A 6,304-nucleotide genomic window follows, 5' to 3' on the forward strand; every position below is an offset into this window, starting at 1 on the left:
TCCTTAAGCGGCTGCATGTACACATTCATATTTTTGCCCGGATAGTTGGGTCCTGGAATTATCAACGTCAGGAAACTGTTCTTTCTTTGCATAATCTGTCCGGGGGGGAGATTGAGTGGAAAGACAAATACGGGCCAACAACTGTATTGGGCTGCCGTCATACCAAACACACTGAACCCATCCGTGCTGATGCCGACTCGAGGATGCCTCGGATCTGCCGCTTTGTCAGCATGTAATTCATCAAACTTTTTCCACGCAACACCATCCGATGTGTGTACCATCATCAGATTCCCATTTGCATCTAGTTTGGTTCTTTTGCCTGTTTTGTGCCATGTCATTTGTCTGGCCGTCTCTTCGACCATGAAAAGACGTTGAAGTCTTGGTACGATTGGCATATACCGAAGAACACTAACGGGGATTTTGGTCTCTGTCTTCTCACCCATACCGTTGTCTACCACAATATACCTGGAAGACTTGCAAATGGGACAATAGTTCAAGTCCGCATAGTCAAGCCTAAATAAGGCACATCCTTTCTCACAGGCATGTATCTTCTCATAGGGCATCTTCAGTGCACGGAGGATTTTGTCCGACTGGTACAGGTTTGCAGGCATTACATGGCCTTTGGGTAGAAAGCGTCCAAATACTGTCATAATTGCGTCATAGCATTCTCTGCCCAAGTTGAACTGAGCCTTCAGAGCCATTACTTGTGAGATGGCATCCAACTGACAAAGCTCAGTGTGCTCGTGGAGCAGACGTTTCGAAGACTCCAACGTTTCATTGAAGGCCTTTGCAGATTCCTCCATCTCCTCGTCCTAATCCCGAGCATCATCATAGCCTTGCACCATGTTTTCCATCCCGGTACCATGCTCGTCGGTGCGACGACGATCCACCTCAGCTCGGTCACGTTGGGCAGACTCACCATGAAATGTCCACACCGTATAATCGGGCGTAAAACCACTCTTCTGCAGGTGTTTGCCCATTTCAGCCTCTGTCTTCTTTTCCCAATTGCCGCACCGGAAACAAGGGCACCAGGTTTTCTTTTGGCCATTTGCAAATGCGGCTTGCACAAACCCCTTAGTTTTTGTGAACCATTCAGCGCTCCATTTGTTCTGACCAGTGTGACCGGTATAATCCACGCACGGTCACTCATCTTGACTTTCAGAGCTACTGGGCACACAACAATTATATATGTAATTCACCATGTATATATTCATCAGTTGATCTACTTTGTCAATTTTATTACATCCATGCAACCTACACTCTAATAGGTAATGATAGGTCCTAATCCCACCCGTGTATGTGTAGATTGGGTGCATTCCCATGCTATGCTCCGGATCCGACGCAAAATTTCGGTAGCACCTCCCCGCTGTTCTCCTGATACACGTCTCTGCAATAAACAGAGAGGATGTGTACCCGGAGAACAACAGGGGAGGCACTGACGAAATATATGCGTCGGATCCGGAGCAAAGCATATGGGAAAACGAACCCAATCTACACATACTCGGGCTGTCCATGGATAGCGTTGGACAATTTGAAAGAATCAAGGTTATAAATATGCAAATGCATGCATATTTATAACTATGACGCTTTCGAACGGGAGACACATATTGGTTACGCATACTGATGATTCAAGACACATATATAGCTAGCTATCAAGTTTCATCGGAATAGATCAAATAATTAATGGGGGAGGAGGACTTGTCATTTGTGCTCACCCACGAACGAAGGGGCAGAGCTCGTCAAACGCACGGCGAGGTCGTCGAACACCAAACCTCGCAGCGATGAAACAACTGCACATTTAAAACTACACGATCAACACAATTTTATATGATGTTTTTCATAACAAAATCGAAAAATATATGACCTAACTAATAATTCACAAATATATGACCCCGTCGGCCTCTGAAAGGCCAAAGAACACCTTTTCGGGAGGTGTCGGTGGTCGGAGTGTCCTGTCGGTGTCGGGGTGCCGTGTCGGGGTCGGGGTGCTGTTTCGGGGTCGGGGGGTCGGGGTGTCGTGTCGATGTCGGGGTAGTGCCGTGTCGGTGTTGGGGTGTTGTTTCGGGGTCGGGGTGTGGTGTCGGGGTCAGGGTGTCGGGTCAGGCTCGGGGTCGGGGTGTCGGGTCAGGCTCAGGGGGTCGGGGTGTCGGGGTCGGGGTCGGGGTGTCGGGGTCGGGGTCGGGGTCGGGGTCGGGGTGTCGGGGTCGGGGTCTCAGGGTCGGGGTGTCGTGTCGGGGTGCTGGGTCGGGGTCTTTTTTCCTTTTCTTCTTCTTCCTCTTCTTCCTTTTCTTCCTTTTCTTCCTTTTTTTTTCCTTCTTCTTCTTCTTCTTCTTCTTCTTCCTCCTTTCCTTTTTCCTCTTCTTCTTCTCCTCCTCTCCTGTTTTTTTCTTCTTCTTCCTCTTCTTCTTTTTTCTTCTTCTCCTCCTCCTCTTCTTCTTCTTCCTTTCCTTTTTCCTCTTCTTCTTCTCCTCCTCTCCTGTTTTTTTCTTCTTCTTCTTCTTCCTCTTCTTCTTTTTTCTTCTCCTCCTCCTCCTCTTCTTCTTCCTTTCCTTTTTCCTCTTCTTCTTCTCCTTCTCTCCTATTTTTTTCTTCTTCTTCTTCCTCTTCTTTTTTCTTCTCCTCGTCCTCTTCTTCTTCTTCCTTTCCTTTTTCCTCTTCTTCTTCTCCTCCTCTCCTGTTTTTTTCTTCTTCTTCTTCTTCCTCTTCTTCTTTTTTCTTCTCCTCCTCCTCCTCTTCTTCTTCCTTTCCTTTTTCCTCTTCTTCTTCTCCTTCTCTCCTATTTTTTTCTTCTTCTTCTTCCTCTTCTTTTTTCTTCTCCTCGTCCTCTTCTTCTTCTTCCTTTCCTTTTTCCTCTTCTTCTTCTCCTCCTCTCCTGTTTTTTTCTTCTTCTTCTTCTTCCTCTTCTTCTTTTTTCTTCTCCTCCTCCTCTTCTTCTTCTTCCTTTCCTTTTTCCTCTTCTTCTTCTCCTCCTCTCCTGTTTTTTCTTCTTCTTCTTTTTCTTTCCTAAAACTGAACTAAACCTAAATCTAATCTAAACATAAACCTAGAACTAAAAAAACAGAAGAAAAAAAGGAAAAAACTAAATCTAAACCTAAAACTAAACTAAAACTAAACCTAAACCTAAAACTAAAAACTAAATCTAAACTAAACATAAACCTAAAACTAAAAAAACAGAAAAAAAGGAGAGGTAGAGCTCACCTGGGCCGGGTGGAGGAGGGGCGGGCGGCCTGGGGCGGCGGCCGGTCCCAGGGCGGTGGGGCGCGGGGGGGTCGCGCTGGCCGGGGCGCTGGCGGGGCGACGAGCGGGATGGGGCCTATTGGTATTCGCGGGCGTGAGCGACGGCAGCCGGGGGCGATGGGTGCGGGTCCTTGATGACAAGCGCTCAAAGTGATGGGAAACTTAGACAAGATTGTTAGGGGCTCGCGGTCGGGACGGGGATGCGGCCTGGGCGCCGTGGATTGGATTCAAGCTCTTATTATTCACACTTTGTCCAGGCGACACGGTCGCTTGGAAGACCCTGGTGGGGGGCCTGGTAGGGATTTACGGCAAGGAGGCTGGAATAGTTGGGGCCGCGGTACCTGGGCCTTTTCCCCTACCACAACAAGTTCACTTTAATTACTATATCTGTATTTTTTCTTTTCAGTGGGGTTGTTGTTCTGGGACAGAGTGGCTAAACTGTGGATTCCATTGCAAACTACATGTACGTAGGGATGGAGAACTAAGGGTTAAAGTATATAATTCATCGGTGCGGGGCCGGTGGTGCGACGGAGCGCTACCGGCGCGCGATGGTAATGCTCGTAGTCTTTACGTGTGCCGGCGCGGGTGCAGGACTATATGGGTGCGGAGTCCGGTCACAGGGGCGGCAGCGCTGCGTGTTTGTGTGGGAAGGGTGAAACAATATGAGCGAGGGGTGGGGTTCCCTGTGATGGCCATGCCGCAGGCAATTTGCTAGCATGCTCGTTAGAATTGCGGTTTTTTCAATCCTGTTGTCGTTCGCTCTACCATTACTGCCGCTATTCGAGCCTAAATGTGTCGCCGCATATTGCGATGTCCGCTATTACACTTCTCTTCCCATCACTGCTGTGTAACGGCAAAGAGGGGGGCCCGTTAAGTATTTTTTAAACAGGCTCCTCAGTGTGGGCCCCTCCTCTCTTTCCGTCCGCTAGGCGACGGACAAAGATCTTTGCGATGCAGCTAGCAGGCGGCAGAACGTGCTGATGGCCAAAGGCTTTCTTTGCCATCAGCCTGTTCTTTTGCCGTCTTCTTATCTATACAGCTAGTGATGTCAAGAGCTGCTCTTTGCGTTCCGCTAGCTTGCGGCAAGAGTCTGGCTGTAAATGCGTTCAGAACCGTAGCTTATTCAGTTATAGTTTTGATGGTGGGGCGGCATGGCACAGACATGCATTGTGCAACGAAGATGGGCAACGATATGATTGGCAGACGCTGGAATGATTCGCGCGTGCTCCAGCCCTCAGTAGTAGGCATTACAGTTATATCTTTTCTGGGGACATCGAACGTTCTCGGCAAATCAATACTTACGAATCATGCTAAATTCACAGGAAAAAATAAAATATAAAGAGCTATAATAATGTGCACACGACTTAGAAAAAGAAAACAGTGATATTCGAACTGAAAAAAAAGGACAACGGGGTTTCGACGTTATAACTGCGATGACCCCCAATGGCCCCGAACGAGATAGTCAAGGGGTACTCGCTTCAGCTCGGGTGCATTCTCCGGAGCACCGTCTCGATCAACACCGAGAACCTGAGGCATCCTGACCGAGGGAATTTGCGCAACCTCCTCTTCACGAAGCTGCACAAACGATACAAGTTCCCCGCTGAATTTGAAAACACAAGCCTCAAAGGGAATAAAGTGAACAATGCTGCCCTCACGAAGATGAGCAAGGCCCTGTCTACTTGGAAAAGCAATGTGAAGAGAATGATTGAGAAAGGTGAGAGTTATGAGAAGATCAAGGAGAAAAATCCTTCGATCACCGAAGATGACTACAACGACTTCAAGATCAATTGCTCGAGCACCGCAAACTCCGAATCTAGTAAGTGGGGGAAAGAAATGCGGGAGCTGAACTTAGGGGAACACACACTCGGTCCCGGCGGTTACAGAGTGACGGAGCATATATGGGACAAGGAGAAGGCGGACCGTGCCGAGCAAGGCCTACCGCCCCTCTTCGATAAATACGGTGACAAGCAGACCAGGAACTTTGTCAGGGCCCGGTACAAGAAGGACCCGAAAACAAAGGAGCTTACCACGGATCCAAAGACCAGGGCGCTTGAGCTTGTTCTGGTAAGGAATACACCCCCGTGTAATTAGCTCCATATGGTTGCATTCTAATTAATGAAGCCAAATTTCTAAATGGTTCACATTCCTTCCGCAAGCGACTGAAAGCAGTAGCGCGGGGTCGACTAAGAGCAACCCTTGGGACACCACTCTAAATAGGGCGTTGAATGTAATGAAGAACAAGGATAAGCTCAGTAAGCCGACGTCAGCTGGTTGTGTGGCCGGCAAAGGCTTGTCGACAAAATGGTCGTCATACTATAACACTAGTGGGCGAAAGGAGAAAAAGACCAGCTCGGAAAGCCAGGCGCGCGAGGTTCAAGAACTCAGGGCACATGTGGCGCGGATTCCGGAGATTGTCCAAGAGCAAGTGGAACAACAACTCGGAAGGACGATCACCGCCATTGTGCCTACCTTGATCCAGGGGATTAGTGCGTGGATTGCGGGCGGCCAACAGGGGCCGCCCCCGATTCCTAGCTTCATGGCCAGCAACTCGCAGAACACGATGGCGGGGCCATTGGTGTCTCCGACGCCGGCACGGGAGCTTAATGCACCCGGGTGTACGCCGGCCGGCACCTCTGCAGCAAGCGGCCCCTCCGTCAACTACACGCCCGCCGTTGGCGGTGCCTCGACATTAGCTAAGCTCGACGCCATCATCACGGTAACTAATTAAGCCTCTCTCGGCCGAGGACTTCATCTCCTTGCCTTTGACTGGGCATCCCTGACGCCCTACATGTTTTCGCAGGGCGCCGCCGACGTTCCGTGCACTCTCCTGCACTTCGTGAACAACGAGTTGGTCGATGTCGCCAAGGGCAAAATCGTTCAACCGGGCAACCCCTTGTTCCACGGTACCTAGATGCCACCCAACTTGTTTAGGGTTCAACTGGTTCGGGTGCTGCCAGGCTACGACGAGTTGTTACCTCCGATTCGACCCGTCGGGGCCGACGATGATGACGTGATGACCCTCAGCGCCTGCCTGAGCTGGCCCCTGCTTTGGCCGAAGAGCCAGATT

The sequence above is a fragment of the Triticum urartu genome, chromosome 2 (assembly GCF_003073215.2).
Source record: "Triticum urartu cultivar G1812 chromosome 2, Tu2.1, whole genome shotgun sequence".
Taxonomy (NCBI): Eukaryota; Viridiplantae; Streptophyta; class Magnoliopsida; order Poales; family Poaceae; genus Triticum; species Triticum urartu.